Raw genomic sequence first — 17225 nt, forward strand, 5'->3', positions numbered from 1 at the left:
TGGGGGCATCTTGTGGCTTTTCATGTTATTTTGTTTCTGCACTGGTATTTACTCATCTGAAGAACTTTATGGTGGAATATTTCTCTCATTTTAAAGTTAAAACCACCTTTCTTCTTTCAGTGGAGGTATGTACAATATTGAGGAGAGAAGTACGTTTTAAAAGAGCTAAGATGCTTCCCTCTATGGAACTGATATTGAGAGCTGCAGGTTCTAGCCCTGGTCTTCTTTGAGAGTCCTCTCCTGTCTGTGCTGACAGCAATGACCCAAGTGTCACCAACCCCATGCTGTCCTCTCCTCTGCTATCTCTGTCAAGGCTCTCCAAGCCTGAGTCATCTCTGGTCAACACGAAGTTGGGATCCTGGGATAGCGTGGTGTGCAATCAGGATGTCCATGGGGTAAAGAAGAGAGAGTTCTTGGTGTCAGCACACAAGGCACAAGATCCCAGAGGAGCCATTTTTTCCCATTTTTAAACATTCACACATACCATCTTTTTGAAGTGTTCATCATTCTTTTCTTTTTTGCATTTGAAGTCTATTTTGCATTTCTGTTTTCATTACAATCTTGACTTAAACTCATTTTAAATTATATAAATGTTTACAAATATAGCTGGTTTAAAAAATATCTATATAACAGAAAATAAATAACATATTGAAATATTGGAAATTATTCTGAATGTGTTCAAGACATTATTTTCTAAAATATTCAAAATGACAAAATCCAAGATTTTCTAATTTATGAATGATATAGTTAATATAGTAACTATAATAGTAATATTATAATTATATATTATATTAAGTATAATAGTTTATGTCACATATAGTTGGATATTAAAGTAAATATTATAGTTAATAAATTAGCAATGTTGTAAATAAAAACACATCTGTATTTTTGAAATATAAATAAATTGTATTTTTATATTTCTAACATTTAATCCTAAGTAGTTGCTCATAGTTAGAGGTTGTTAATTCCTTGCATATCTGACAGACTTTGTAACACTAAGGTTGAATTTTATTTTTCTCTTTAAGGCTGGCTTTTTAGGCTTTTGCTTATCATTTGAACTAATTTAATTGTGTCTATGTCATCCTTTCTATTTTTCCCCAAGATAACTAATTTCTTCCACATTTTCAGATTTTCAAATACAATCTTTAAAAGTGTTTTATATCAAAGATGATTTCAGAGCTTGCCTGCCTTCCTCCCTCTCTTTCTCTCTTTCTTTCTTTCTTTCTTTCTTTCTTTCTTTCTTTCTTTCTTTCTTTCTTTCTTTCTTTCTTTCTCTCTTTCTCTCTTTCTCTCTTTCTCTCTTTCTTTCTTCCTTTCTTCTTTTTTGATAGGGTCTCACTCCTTGTGGGATGACTCATCCCTAACAGGCTTGAGGGCCAGCCTGCCCAAACAAGTAAAAAAGATACTTTCTGAGAGCCAACCTGGATCTGCCTAATGACCTTAGCAACAGCAGCTGAAACATGATATGGAGATGACCTGGACCAATGAGAGGCAGCCATGTCATACAAGCAGATGCATATTCATCAGACCTTCCCCCAGGGTGGGGTGGAGGGTATATAAGGCTTGATTCTTCCTAAATAAACCGAGCTTGTTGTTTCGACATTCTCCCGGAGTCTGTGTGGTTTGACTCTGCACCTACTTGGCCCCCTCCCCCAAAGGGAACAACAGCAACTGCTACAGGTCCTTAGTCCAGATTGGCAAGTAACCAACCTCCTTGCTCCAGGCCTCTGATTGCTGAGATTGTAGGCTTGAGTAAGTGTGCCTAATCTAATCAATCACATGAGCACTTAAAGAATGCCAATAATCTACCAGGCAAGGACTCACATGTGTAACAGCGGCATGATTGTCATAGTCATAACCAACCAGTCTTTTCTAGGATTTGAGGCCTGCTCCATAGAAGTGATCCCATGCCTGATGTCGTAAGCCTGGTCAAAAATCCTGGAGGTCATTGACTACATGAGGAAAATCACTACTGTTGGTTACCTAAATAGAAACAACGCCATATTGTCTTCTAAATATCTATGTTTATGCCCTTAAACAAAAACTACTCTCGACCTTAATCAGGGAAGTATGTATTTGCAGTGAATGGCAATTAAAATAGAGACTTCCATGACTTCTCCAGATGCCGAAAATAAATGACAGATGAGGACTTGGTTCTAAGGAAGTCATTTATACCAAGCCTCTAAAGCTCTTGGAATTTGTGAGAACTGGAGATGAAAAGGATGTAAGAGTTGGAAGATAGGGAAGAGAACAGTGAAGTACGATCCTCCAAACATGATACAGCAAATATAATCAGTACTCATAGCAACTGCAATTACTTGTACTGGGCCTGCACACGACAGGCCTTCTCAGTTGTCAATCATGAACAGAGGCGGGGTTTCTGCTCATAGGTTCCTGCCCATTATTACTAATTACAGGCCACTGATGGATTGTGGGTGATGGGGAGTCATAGTCTTCAGTTCTGTAATCACTGACATACCCACACCAGATTCCAATGGATAGTTCCAATCTCAAAGCCACACAGATGGTTCTGGTCAAAGCCAGAGAGACACAAGCAAACAAAAAAGCTGTTGGTATGTGGAGGTAAATGGTAAGGAAGAAGAGATGCGGGGGTGGGGGTGGGGGTGGGGGTGGGTGGAAGATAACAGAGGGCTGGCGTGAGAGCATCAGAACATGCTCTATACACATATGAAAATGTTAAAAAATAAGTTTAATTTTGAATAAAAGGTGTGAGGAAAGGCCCACCTAGTAACCTTGAAGGAACACCCTGATATTGTGTCTGTGGATCTGGAGTAAGGTGGCAGGTCTCGGGGCTGTCACTGATACAGTACTCTATAGTCACAGATATGAGTAATTGAGTACTGCCAATATTCAGTCAGGAGGAAAAGGTGTCCCCACCCCAGTCCTTGAAATGGTGCTAGGGCGCTGAATGTCACTCTCATTTCCCGTGGGAGATGCTGAATGCCAGCATGCCACCTTACTCCAGATCCACAGACACTATGAAATAAGGAATTCGCATCATTTTCAACCATTAAACGTTGTTATGTAGTAATAGAAAACTAACATTCTTACCCATTTCTGATCTCAGTCACAGGCTGATCCTGGGTTTCTGCCTGCTTTGAGAAACTCTCTGGTGGCTTTCAATCCCAGTTTTCTTGGGCATTGGGTATGCTAGGGGCTGAACCCAGAGCCTCTTCCATGTCTGCTTGATTTTTTTCCCCAACATCTTCTGCAGATTCTGGTCATATCTGTAAGCATATTCATCTGCAGAGCTGAGAGTTGGTGGCTCACTGTCACAGAGTTCCAATTTGTCTCAGCAACCTCCAATGCATATCTCAAAACAACAGCAAAAGCCTACAGACTGAAAGGAAATTTGTGCTAAATAGTGCTAGCTTTGCCAGGCGGTAGTGGTGCACGCCTTTAATCCCAGCACTCAGGAGGAAGAGGCAGGTGGATCTCTGTGAGTTCGAAGCCAGCCTGGTCTACAGAGTGAGAGCCAGGACAAGCACCAAAACTACACAGAGAAACCCTGTCTCAAAAAACCAAAAAAATAAATAAAAATAAAAAATAGTGTTAGCTTTATTGCCCTTGGTAGTGTGAGAGAATGTGAGGCCTGAGAGACAGCCCCCAAGAAGAAGAGCAGAATAATTAGAGGGTCTGGCCTCACTCCTAATTTCCACCAGTGCTGGCCCCAGAAATCTGCTTTGCTATAAGAGAATGAGCGGTTACTGAGTGCAAATAACTATCTTCTCAGCTCACTCTGTCCTCCATCACTAAGTTTGTTCTACCTCCCATAAGCCCTCGCTTGGCCATTAAAGAAGAGCCACAAACCAGAATGCACTCCTGCCCCATCGAAAGAAAAGGCTGTGGCATATTTAGTGAGTATTGGGAAATCTGGTTTCCCAATAACTTTTGGGGGGAATAAAAATTGAATGTAATTTTTATTTGTGATTCTCTGTTGTGTGGTTAGAGAAGAATTATAGTTTACCAAGGTTTTAGCTTGCTAAACTAATAGCATAATTTAGGATTAAAGGGTACACACACACACACACACACACACACACACACACACACACACACACACACTCCATATTTTGAAAACTGTGCCAGGAGTGGACCTGATGAAGAATGTGGAAGGTTCCAGAAGGATCATCAGTGGTTGGCTCTGTGTCATTGTTTGTGTGCAGTCATAAAGCTGCCTGGCATCTGCTGGCAAGCTTCTCCCTGACCTCTCCCAATCATGCATAACTTAATGAATTTTCAAAGGAAAATGACTTCCATTTCTGCATGTGGAGCAGTTTGTTTGTAACCAAGTTTGCAGAAAAGAATCTGGAATTATTTATTGCAATTTGCACATTACTAAATAACAGATGGTTTGCAAAAGAATATTTCTTCTGCAATCTAAAAAAAAATGGTTGGATTTCACATGTCTAATGGGGGGCGGGGGAGTTTCATGTTTTATAAAAAGTCCTTCAAGGAACATCAAAATGGCAAGGCCTTGCAAATACTTCCAAGATCAAAAGAGTTATTTAAAAACCAAGAGCCTTTCTCTCTCTGCGACACTTAGTGGCTCCCATTCTCCTCAGCTATTTTCCGTGAGTTTGCCTACACAGTCTCCTGGAGACAAAGACAAATAGTAAAACACAAGCAAAGTTCTCAGAGCTGTGGTCATCATCAAGTTTCTTCAAGAGAACGGAGTGATCGAAATAGCAAAAGCTTCATTTTAGTTCCATGGATGTGCACCATCTAATGTCTTAAAACATGGAGAGGGAAGGAATTCCCAGAGAGGAAGAGGAAGAAGAAGGGTGAGTAAGGAGGCATACTGTTTGGCTCATACCAGTAACCGTCTGCTTTCCTTGATACCTAGAAGTGTTTCCTGTGATGCCTCTCTCTGGGATAGCAGGACCCAAACAGGAAGCCCCAGTGCTGGCAGTCTGTTAGGAGCATTTTTCATGCTCTACTCAATCTGACAGCTCTGTGCTTCTAGACCTTAGAGGCTTTGTATGAATTTCCCAAGCCCATAGTTCCAGAACAGAGTAACAAGAAGGCGGTAGTCAGTGTCCGGAAGAGAAATTTTCAAGGCAAGTGATGTGTCCCTTGGTACCAAATGGCAATGGCTTCCAGGACCTCTAAAGACATAAAGTCTGGGGATGATCTGCCCCTTATCTAAGATGATGTCATCGGGAACCTATGTGCATCTACCTGTATGTCAATCATCTCGTGATGATTTCTAAACCTACTACAACGCAAGTACTGTGTAAATAGTTATTATACTACATTAACTATAGGTAATGACTACAGCAGACCCTGCACATGTCCATCAGAGGCGTCTTTATGCTTCACATATTTATCTTATCATTTAATTAAATGTGAGGGAGCAGGACCTGTGGCCACAGAGGCCCTTTGCATTGAGAGACATCGAGACATTGGAAAGTTCCTGGTGGCAAGTGGCGCTCTGTTGCTGCCCTTCTCCTATGGGCCTCTCTGAGGGTCACCAGTTAAAGGCTCTTGGATTTGTGGGCAGAGGTGGGGCTTACGGGGAGGAGGGTGGGGTAGTTAAAGGGTTCTCTGAGTTAGGATGGCACAGTGGGATAAGCCGTGCCTTTGAAGAAGCACACTGTAAGGGCTTAGTCACTCACTGCTAGGCCAAAGAAGTGCCTTGCAGAGGAATAACAGAATCAGTATGCACTTCAAAGCCTGAACTCACTCCCCACCACCACACCCTCCTCCCCCCACCCCCACAAGAAGCCCTCTGGAGCTGCTCTCACACTAAGCATCTCAGGCACCAAGCAGAGACCAGCCTGTTGAGCCTCCAAGCCTCTGCCCAGGCTTCCCTCTAGACCAAATGAGTTTGAGCGTTAGTTCGGTGGAGCCTGCCTATCCTAGTCTCCTAACTGTGTTGAGGAAGATTCTACTCCTTCATAAACACCTTGCCTACGGGTAGCTACGGCATGTCTGCCCTGCCTCCGCCTTCCTTGTACTTCTATCACTTGACCTTCTTTTGAAAGTTCCTTTTTTTCCTAGAGGGCATTCAAAAATCATTAACAAATGGAAATAGCTGAAATGCATTAGAATGTCGATGAGGAGAATGCTGGGAGCCTTTTTTTTTTTTTTTTCTATAGCCAGAAGGATTTTTTTTAAAAAGAGAAGAAAAAAAGGGAGGGGTGGAAGAAAAAAGAGGAGAGGGGAGAAGTTGAAAGAGGAGGAAGAGGAGAGGAGAGGAGAGGAGAGGAGAGGAGAGGAGAGGAGAGGAGAGGAGAGGAGAGGAGAGGAGAGGAGAGGAGAGGTAGGTAGGGAGGGCAGGGGAGGGGAGGGGAAGGGAGGGGAAAGTGAATGTCCCTCCCAAAAGCTCACTGTTTAAGGCTTGGTCCCTGGCAGGTGGCACTAACTAAGAAGTTGATTGACAACATGGATGAGCTTATTGATGAATTCATGTGAAATGGACGTTCAGAGCCAAGGACTGTTGGAAGAAACAGGTTACAGGATGTAAAGGAGATGTCTTGCTCCTGGACCCTCCTCTCTTGGCTCTCCTGTTCTCTCTGCTTCTCTGTTGTTGTGAGGTGAGGATGAATATTCTCTTCCCAGATTGGGTTCTCCCACAGTGATGCTTCAACCTACCTCAGGCACACAGCAGGGGAGCACCACCTACAGTCAGTGACTACAAAAAAGCCCTGAAGTCTGGTTGTCCTTTGCTTTACATCTGTCATATTGTATGTATAAGCATTGTATCCACTTATGAGTAAGTACATACCGTGAATCTGGGTTACCTCACTCAGGATGGTATTTTCTAGTTCCGTCCATTTGCCTGCAAATTTCATGATGTCACTGATTTTTACTGCTGAGTAGTACTCCATTGTGTATATGTACCACATTTTCTTTATCCATTCTTTGGTTGAGGGGCATCTAGGTTGTTTACAGGTTCTGGCTATTATGAATAATGCTGCTAAGAACATAGTTGAGCAAATGTCCTTGTGGTGTGATTGAGCATTTCTTGGGTATATGCCCAAGAGTGGTATAGCTGGGTCTTGAGGAAAACCGATTCTCAATTTTCTGAGGAACTGCCAAACTGATTTCCAAAGTGGCTGTACAAGTTTACACTCCCACCAGCAGTGAAGGAATGTTCCCCCTTGCTCCAAATCCTCTCCAACATAAGCTGTCATCAGTGTTTTTGATCTTAGCCATTCTGACAGGTATAAGATAGTATCTCAGTTATTTTGATTTGCATTTCCCTGATGACTAAGAATGCTGAGCAATTCTGGGGTGGTGGGGGTCAATAAAGGATAGGGAATGGGGGATAAGAACATAAGGGAATGGGATGGTCTAGCTGGAACAGGGATGGAGTGGGAGAGCAATGAAAGAGAGACCATGACAGAGGGAGACATCATGGGGATAGGGAGAAACTGGGTGCTAGAGAATTTCCCAGGAATCCACAAGGATGACCCCAGCAATAGTGGAGAGGATGCCTGATATGGCCTACCCCAGTAATCAGATCCATGAATACCCTGTCATCATAGAGCCTTCATCCAGGAACTGATGGAAGCAGATGCAGAGATCCCCAGCCAAGCACCAGGCCGAGCTCCAGGAGTCCAGTCAAAGAGAGCGAAGAGGGATTCTATGAGCAAGGGGCATCAAGATCATGATGGGGAAACCTACAGAGACAACCAACCAAACCAAACTAGTAGGAACTCATGAACTATGGACCAATAGCTGTGGAGACTCCATAGGACTGGACTAGGCCTTCTGCATAAGCAAGACAGTTGTGTAGCTTGATCTGCTTAAGGAACCCACTGGCAGTAGGAACAGGATTCATAGCTGGTGCATGAGCAGGCTTTTTGGAGCCCATTACCTATGGTGGGACACCTTGCACAGCCTTGATGCAGGGGGAGGGGCTTGGACCTGCCTCAATTGAATGTCCTGGGCTTTGCTGAATCCCCATGGGAGGCCTTACCTTATCTGAGGAGGGAATAGGGGGTGGGTGGGGAGGGAAGTCTGGAGGGAGGGAGGGAGGAGGGGAGAGGAGGGGGTTCTGTGGTTGTTATGTAAAATGAATAAAAAAGTTCTTAATAAAAAAAATGAGGGGGAAAAAAAGCCCTGAAGACCTGAGGCAAAATAAAACATCCTCATCTGGAATTGTTTCTTTCAAATATTTTATCACAGTTTATTTTAACAACAAAATATTTTAACAACGAAAATGGCTAAGAGAAGGAGGAAATAAGGAGAAAGGGAGAGGAGGGGGAATGGAAGGGAAGGTCTCTGGGTTCATTTAGGTGGAAAAGCTAAGATTCCATAGCTTACATCAGGCCTGCAAGCTGAAGTTTGAGTGGACAAGTTTGTTTCCCCTTTACTGATGAGGCAAAAGAGTCCAGATTCCTTAGTGACAACAGGAAGTGAGAACCCGGATCTTCACTCTGGGCAGATGTTTCTACTTCTGGGAAAGTGTCTCCAGGAAAAGTTCCGATGAGTCCTGAGTAAAAGTCATCCTCTCACTCGGGCTCCCCCAGGGAAGAGGGCCTCATCTCTGGCCCTGGGTGCCTGGCTGGCCACAGGAGGACAGCCACTGGGCATCTCACCGCTGCACTAAGTGCTGTGGATGTGGGTCACTGATGCTGAGTGATGGTACCTCCAGTTAGGGGCTGGCCTTGTGGATCCAAGTTCTATAATTTCAAACTAATATAGTGAATGTCAAGGAAGGGGTAAGGGGAAGGATGGGGATAGGTTGGGGGGAAGAGAGGAAAATGCAGAACACAGAGGGAGAAATAAAACAGAAAAGGTGGAAAGAAAAGAAAGGGAGGAGAGAGAGAGAGAGAGAGAGAGAGAGAGAGAGAGAGAGAGAGAGAGAGAGAGAGAGAGAGGCCCCTGCCTGGCTGCTCCCTTGTCTCTCTCCTGCTCCTCAGCCCTTTTCTCAGTGTACCCCTGTCTTTGGCCTCTCACTCATTCTGTGCCCAGTGGCTTATGGCCTATGTTCATCACAGACAACCCTACACTTCTCCAAGGCTGCCCACAGACCGACTTCCTCCAGCCTGTGCTGGAGTCTTCTAGCCCACCCCAAATTGATCAGCCTTCAGCACCTACCCCCTAGACCAGCACCCTGTTCTCCAGACTCAGGCTCTGCATGCCCTGCCCCCCAGCCTGCCAGTGAGAGACAGGGATGGGTGAGCCCTCTGCTGAGGGCTGGGCCTAGAGTGCCTGGTGTGAGAGCCCCTCATTGTCAGCTCTCACAGAAAGAAAGAAGCTTGGCCGAGAGGGAATTTAAACCTTCCCTTAGATGGAGGCCGCGGATTATCTGTGGGTTTCCTTTATTTGTTCTCTTCCCTCCTCCGCCACAGCTAATCCAAATTTGATGGAAAAGGAGGCAGAGCCGCTCCAAAGCCTCACGGAGTCCTTTGTGGTCGTGGGTCTCAGCTTGCTCACTTGTCTACTTTCTCTCTTTTTGCCTTCCAGTCATCAGCTTTGTCCTTAGTGTTTGCTCTGTGTTACCCGAGGCTGGAGGGTTGTGGACCCAAATCACTCTTACAGGGCCACGGCTTCTGGCAGCTCCCCAGGAGTGTCATATGAACTCTGCCTGGACTCGCAAGTCCTGGAGATAAGACTGGTTCGTTCCAGAAATCTCTGCTCCTAAGCACAGAGCCTCCCGTGAGCATCCAGGCCCTGCTGGGTCCCTCAGGAAGATAGAGTGAGCATCAGAGGAATCCATGCTGGTGATCGAAGGCACAATAGGGTGAATATGGTGAACATTCAGAAGCTAGAAGAAAGAACCACAAAGAGCTGGTAAAAGTTGAAGGTTGTAACTATGCTAATTAACTTACTTTAATCTGTAGACATTGTTTACTTGAAGCAAAACATCACATTGTACCCCAGAGATATGAACAGCTACTACCTGTCAATCAACTACTTAAAATGTTTACATTTTAATAAAGAAAATGTCATTCTAACGTTTACATCCTCTAGGAAGCCTGCAGTCTGGGACAGAGCTGGTGGCTGTGGGAAGGAAGGAAGGGAAGGCGACCCACTCCAGGGGGCTGTGGGTATGTCATTCAGACTGCCTCTTGCCCTCAGAATCTTTGCAACTCCAAATTAAGAGCACAACCTTATCTGAAAAAAATTGCCTGCATGGAGGCAAGAGAAAAAAAAAAAAAAACACTTCTGTCATTCTCTTGAACTTTTGAAATCCTGCAGTTTGGTCCCTTCGCTGAGCCTAGTTCTGACAAAGTCTGCCTGGTACTGCATACAGTCTGCGTGTCCCCAACTTCAAAGTTTTCTTTTTAAGGCTTTTATAGTCATTCGGGCTCTTAGGAACCACAATTATTTATGATGCTCAAACTTTTCAAGTCATAAGGAAGTCAAATGGCAAGTTCCAACATAAAAGGGAAGATATTTTGTTAGAAATTACCAAGTTAGATGTGTATCGTTCAAAGATAAAACGAATCCTCTAAGCACAGTGTGCTTGAGAGCTGATTTAATGGGCTCAGTCTAAGGAAGATAGAGATGTGAGGAGTTGGCCCCCTAACTTTGAAATGTACTGCGGATAAATCTTCCTACTAGTTAGTTAGACTAGTAGGAAGTTAGTTAGACTAGTAGGAATAGTAGACTAGTTCCTATTAGTTAGACTCCAGGGACCCTTAGCTCAGTTCATGGAGGTACAGTCACCCAAAGTAGGGACAGCATGTAACCCCAAGGTAGGAAACATCTAGACTCCTGGGAATGGAACCCCTAAAAGCTATTTTGGTTATTATAAATTCTAGGCCTAAATTCCAAGACTAAAAGTTAACAAAATTATTTTTGTCTCCATCTGTTCTATGAAAGTTACAGAAAGAAACGTAAGGAAAATCTTCAGATTTTGATTCTAGGTACAAATTGGGTCCTCTAACAATTGTGACCTAAGAAGCCACTTGTGAGTCTCAGTTAATCATGCAGTGTATGGAGGGGTGGCCTGTCGATGAGATGAACCCACGTCTCCAGGTGGGATCAGAAATAAATGAATGCTCTTTCAGCTAGCTCCAAGTGGACTGGGAATGATTTCCTTGCCCCGCTTCCCCAAGTACCAGCCCAAGTTTCTCTTGGGAACAACACAAAATAACGTTTTTAGGGATGTAATTTAGGCTTTAGTAAAGGCTCTAGTAGCCAGTGAAAATTGTGCAACAGAAAATTGAACCCGACCGATTCAACCTGTGGACTTCAAGTCTCCATGATATTTTAAGTGGCCGCTGATAGTCCTTCATCTGCTGGCTGAGTGCAGACCAGCACTTTAGCCAATTCTTTCCATTCTTCATGGGCTGTTTGAAGAGAAAGGACACAGGTCTAATTTTCTTTCTTAAAAAAAAAAAAAAAAATTTAGACAGGCGGTGATGGCCTATACCTTTAATCCCAGCACTTGGGAGGCAGAGGCAGGCAGATCTCTGTGAGTTCGAGGCCAGCTTAGTCTACAGAGTGAGATCCAGGACAGGCACCAAAACAACACAGAGAAACCCTGTCTCGAAAAATCCAAAAAACTTTAAATAAAATGTTTTCATTTATTTTATATGCCAACCACAGTTTGCCCTTCTTCCTCTCCTTCGGTCCCTGCCCCACCCTCCATCCTTGCTTCCATCCACTCCCTCCCCTTCCACTGAACTATGTTCACAGCAGTATTAGTCACAATAGTCAGAATCTGGAAACAACCTAGATGTCCCGCAATGAAGAGTAAATAAAGAAAATGTGGTACATTTGCACAATGGAGTATTACTCAACTAAAAAGAAAAAAAAACAAAACAAAAAAAACCAATGACCTCTTGAAATTTGCAGAAAAACAGATGGAACTAGAAAAATTCATTCTGAGTGAGGTAACCCAAACCTAGAAAGATAAACATGTTATGTACTCATTCATAAATAGACATTAGGAGTAGAGTATAGGATAACCAACCTACAATCCACAGCCCCAGAGCAGCTAGATAACAAGGAGGGCCTGAAGAGAGATGCATGGATTTCTCTGGGAAGGGGAAATAGAAGAGATCTCCTGGGTAAACTGGGGGTGGAGGATGGGGGGAATGGAGGGATGGGAACTTGAGGGAGTGGGTTGGGGGGGCTGGGTGTGGGAGGCAGATTGGGGGTAGGGCATGGACGGGGAGAGTCATGAAAGAGACACTTTGATAGGGGAGAGCATTTCAGGATTAGGGAGAAGCCTGGTGTCAGGGAAACTCTCAGGAATCCACAAGGATAACCCCAGCGAAGACTTCTAGCAATAGTGGAGACTGTGCCTGAACTGGTCATCTCCTGTAATCAGATTGGTGACTACCCTAATTGTCATCAGAGGTACTCTATCCAATAACTGACGGAAGCAGATGCAGAGATCCACAGCCAAGCACTGGGCTGAGCTCCAGTAGTCTTGCTGAAGAAAGGGAGGTGGAATTGTACTTGCCAGGGGGGGTAATAGGGGAACCCACAGAGACAGCTGATCTGAGTTCGTGAGAGCTCATGGACTCTGGACCAACAGTTAGGGAGTCTCCATGGGACTGACCTAGGCCCTCTGCAAGTGTGTGACAGTTGTATAGTTTGGTCTCTTTGTAAGGCTCCTAGCAGTGAGATCAGGACCTGTCCCTGGTGCTTAGCTGGCTTTTGGGAACCTGTTCTCCGTGCTGGCCCAGCCTTGACACAAGGAGAGGAAGTCAGTCAGTCCTGCCTCAACTTGATGTGCCATGCTTTGCTCAAGCCCATGGGAGGCCTGCCCCTTTCTGAATGGAGATAGGTTTCATTTTCACTTGTTAGTGTGGTTGGCATCTTAGATATATCCCAATAGCCCATCCATTAAAGGCTTGATCTCAAGCCTGTGACACTATCAGAAAGTGATAGAACCTCGAAGAGCTGGAGTCTAGTGGAAGGAAATTGAACCTTTAAGAGCATGCCTGTTAAAGACTATTGGGAGCTCAGCCTCTTCTTCTCTAATTATTTGCTTCCTGGGTATTTCCCTCTGCCACACGCTGCCGCTGCCATGATGTACTATGACCACATACAAAACCACCAAATCCATGAGCCAAAAAAAAACCCTTTCTCTTTAGATTGATTATCTCAGGCATTTTATCACAGCTCTGGGAAACTGTCTGGCATGCTCAGTAAACAAAACTCTTCACCATGACATATTAGCATTCAGTGGGCTTCCTTCAGACCATACAGAACAACCAGATGGTTGATATGGTTTGTCCACCTTGTAAAGCTAGTCTTCAGTGCGGTGGTGTCAACATGATGGAGCCCTTGAGATGGGAGGCCTGGTGGGACATCATGGGGCACTGTGGAAGAGATTGGGGTAGTTCTTGTGAGATTCCTGGTGCTTGCAACTGTGTTGTGGAGGAAGAACAAGTGTGGCCTCACCCAGCACTTTTGACTTCTGTCAGGCAAGGTGCTCTCTTCCTCCAACAGGCTCCCAGCATGGTGATGCCGTCAGTCACAAAACCTTCATCAAGATGACTGCTCCGTGCTCTTGAACCTTGCCAATTATGAGTTAAATGAACTCCTGCTCTGTACAAAGTCACACAACTTTTGATATTTTGTTATAATAAAATATAGGCAAATGCTGGTGTGTCCCAACCCCACTTGACACATGACCCAAAGGAAGGCCCTATCACCTTTTCCATGATGTATAGAAACACATGAAATAATCACTGCTTATTTTTTTTCTTTTCTCTTTTGGCTTTCCCATTCTCAAATTCCAGGCCTATGGCAGATTCTTGGTGATTTAGTCAAGCGGTAGGAACTGGGCTGGCCTGAGGGACCAGGCAATGGATTACAAAGTCAAGTTCATTGCTTTTCTCTCTGAACAGAAAATCGAGATTGACATGAAGATGTCAACAAACATTAGCAGTCCTTTAGAACCGAGTCTCCATCAGAGACATGACTGACATTTGTTTGACATGCACTATATCAGTTTTAACCCCCCTTTAACTTGGAAGCACACACATACAAAAATGGACTCTCTACAATATTGAATTGGCCTGTAAGTTGCCTAGAAAAAGGAAGGTATTATTTTTTAATACATTTGTTTCTCTGAAACAGATATAGAGAACTTTGCCTTCAACTCTTAAAAAGTCTTTCTAGACATTATTTGAAGTGCCCATGGAGTTATGTATCATTGATAAACAAATTTGGTCTCAGGGGCTTAGCATTCACGGGTGGTGATGTCTCCAGAATGTTCTAGAACTAATCTCCCTTACATAACAAAGGAATGGTGATATGGATACCAAGTTTTAGTTACATTCTGGGGAGCAAATTTCAACAAATTTTTCTCAGTCTTACTTTTTGATGCCTTGCCTCTGTGATGTGTGACTTTTCCGGGATGTCCCTACTCCTGAGAACTCTTCCACACACACTGAAGCTCATCAGGCTGGTTTTCGTCTTCTGTGCCTGCATACACACGTACTGAGATTTGTGCGGATTTCATCTGTGGCCGTGGCCCATGCAATCTTCCTGGGTGGGCTGTGGGTAGAACTCAGTGGTGGAGCACTTCCCTAGCATATGGCAGGCCGTGGATTGTATCCCCACCACTGTAATGTGGAGACAGAGAAGAGAGGGTAACATGAGGAGAGATAGGAGAGAGAGAAAGATATGCAACCTTCCTGAATGAGTCAATTCAATATCACTGCATCTGTACCCATGTTATAGCTGTCACTCCCTTCTGGGGTTGGCAGGCATTCCCTCAAAAGCTTTTTGGGCATCTTTCATTCGGATGTCTTCAAAGCACTTCAAACCTAACTTGTCAAAAACTAAGCCCACTACATCTTCACAAAGTGCTTCTCATTCATTTCCTCCTTTCCGCACATGTCTGCCATCCCCATCTCCATGGTGATGCAGAAATCTCAGCATTTTCTCTTAACATCTCATCTTGTTTCCCCCGCCCCCATAGCTGTTAACTCTGCTTCCTCCTTTTCTAATCTTACCAAGCCATCTTGGTTTAACAGCCACCCTCCCTCTGTTGGGTTGTTTGGGTGTCTTTTCATGGTCTTTCTCACTTTATCATTCCTCTCAAAACCATCATTCACATCCTTGCCTAAATTACTCTTCTGGGTCAAACAAGTCTATCTCAGTCTAGTGCATTGTACCCTCTGATGTCCCATGACCATCAGGATTACTTCCAGGGGAGCAGTCTGTCATGACCTGGATCTGTTCCCCATCTCATCTCAATACCCCATGGAATAGTTGGAAAATACCTTTTAGTTCCCTCAGTAGGCCAAAGATGCTTCATGGACCACGGAAACTGTAAAGTTTCTTAACGGATGTCTAGCACTGAGGTGCATGTGATCTGTACCACATAGGTGACTGACCTGAAGGGAGAAGAAGGCCTAAAGGGGAAGGAAAATGAAGATTTTAACTTCGGTGTTACTTCATTCCCTGAGGTAACTGTTTTGCGACTGGCAGGGCGCTCTGGAAAGACAACACCATGGATGCACCATCTTTCAGTATCGTGTCTGCACATTACACGTTAGATCCCTTGGCGTCTGTTCTCAGTAGCTTCAGAGGAGTCCAAGGTCTGCAGACTCTAGCTGCAAAGGCAGTGCTTGAAGTCTGCAGCTCCGTGTGTACAGTCACACTGAAGTCATTTGGAGACTGGAGAGGACACCAAGAGTCGGGACTGCTAAGGTGGCAGTAACTGGGACATTTCCTGGCTGCGAGTCTGCCTTTCCAGAGATCGCCTGATGTCACACACCTAAGAGGCTTTGTGACTTGACAGCAAAGCCATGTGACTCACCCCCTTGGCTGGTGATGACTGTTGCTCCAGTTTGAGCTACTGACCCTTTGCGGGTTTGTTATCATGTTTGCTTCCTCACGCAAGGGCCTTTGAGATTTTTCTCAATATTTTAACGGATAGAGTTATAACCATTCATTTTACAGAAATGGAGACAGAGACTCAGCTTATGGACCCATCTTGTCCTAACGCACAAGGCTGGCAAAAGGAACTGGAGACATAGAGGCCTGGATTCCCAATCTGACTGTCCAACATGTGTGCATACCCTGCTCTACATGAGACAGCCTGGCAGACAAGTGGTAAGATGTGTGGTCTCTGCTTTGGCAAAGGAAGCAGTGGTTGAGGAGACAGTCACGCGCAAGTTCTGGTCTTGGTGCACAGGACTGCACATGGTGGGATGCCCGAAGACGCGGCTTTTCCAATATGCAGAACTCTGTGGGCAATCCAAGTGGGAGGAACCAAAGCTCCCTTCCTACAGAAAAGACTGGGTCCATTATCCAGGGTCAGGGAAGGCACCTGGATGACATTCCAGCTCCGGGACATGACAACACGTGGAGCAATTGGATTGGATTAGTTTCTCTCATGGAAATCAAATTATTATGGAATGACATTAGACCCCACCAATCCCAGGACTTTATAAACACAGCACAAAGGCCACAGCAAAGCAGCCTTCTAATGTTTTATTTCCATCCATGATTGGAAACAGCCCATGCTGGTCCTTTTATCTTGTCATGACTATTTGTTTTCCTGTTTAGTTCTGCTGGACAGCCTGAGGCAGAGCACGATGCAGAAAGATTGGTGGCAGGCAAGGGCTTTGCTAGCCAACGGGGCCCAAGGGACTGTATTTCCCCATGAGGAAAGAGGATGGTCGTGGCTGTTGCTGCTCTGGGTCTGGAGCCAGATACACAAATCCCTGGATTTTGCCTTTCCTTATTGAGCAAGCACCTTATGCATTTGAAAGCCCAGTTTCCTTATCTGGATTATGAAGGCAATACTAGTACCTATTTGCTTTCCTGATACATCACCTTTTGTGATACATTGTGACTTCATGAAGCTTTACCTTCAACACAGACACACACACACACACACACACACACACAGACACACACACACACATGCACACACACACACACACACACACAAATGCACACACATACACAGGGGCACGCAGACATGCACGCACATGGTGGGGGGGGAGAACCATTCCAAGAAAAGTTGGACAGTTTCCTGATTTTTTAGTCTCACACAGTGATGCTGTATGACCGACTACTTCAAACCTTTGCGTACTTACAAGCCTGAGGTATTCAACTGATGTGGTGGGCTCATTCACGTTTCTGGATTTGGCTGGCTTCTGGCTGTGCCGGGATAGCCTCAGCCACAGTGGCTGGTGCTTTTTGCTTTGAATCTATGCCTTTCAGACTCTCTCCTCAGGGAGCAGTGGGATTTCATGAGCCCTTACTTTTCCATGCTGGGACTTTTAGCTTGTTTGATTTTGCACAGGTCTTATGCATTCAGT

The 17225-nt window shown here is 44.6% G+C and overlaps 1 long non-coding RNA gene across 2 annotated transcripts; it reads right to left on the minus strand.

The window, feature by feature from the left end:
• Positions 1-9279: 9279 nt before the first annotated feature.
• LOC121824046 (uncharacterized) lies at positions 9280-15656 on the minus strand. 2 transcript variants are annotated; one of them, XR_013046145.1, is made up of 4 exons: positions 15174-15656; positions 14263-14510; positions 9940-10106; positions 9280-9742 (listed from the first exon to the last, which is right to left on the minus strand). It is a non-coding gene; the product is annotated as an uncharacterized LOC121824046 (long non-coding RNA). The 2 variants fall into 2 exon arrangements; XR_006065789.2 differs by lacking the exon at positions 9940-10106 and having other exon boundaries at positions 15174-15651.
• Between the last annotated feature and the right edge of the window lie 1569 nt (positions 15657-17225).

Source organism: Peromyscus maniculatus, chromosome 19 (genome assembly GCF_049852395.1).
Source record: "Peromyscus maniculatus bairdii isolate BWxNUB_F1_BW_parent chromosome 19, HU_Pman_BW_mat_3.1, whole genome shotgun sequence".
Taxonomy (NCBI): domain Eukaryota; kingdom Metazoa; phylum Chordata; class Mammalia; order Rodentia; family Cricetidae; genus Peromyscus; species Peromyscus maniculatus.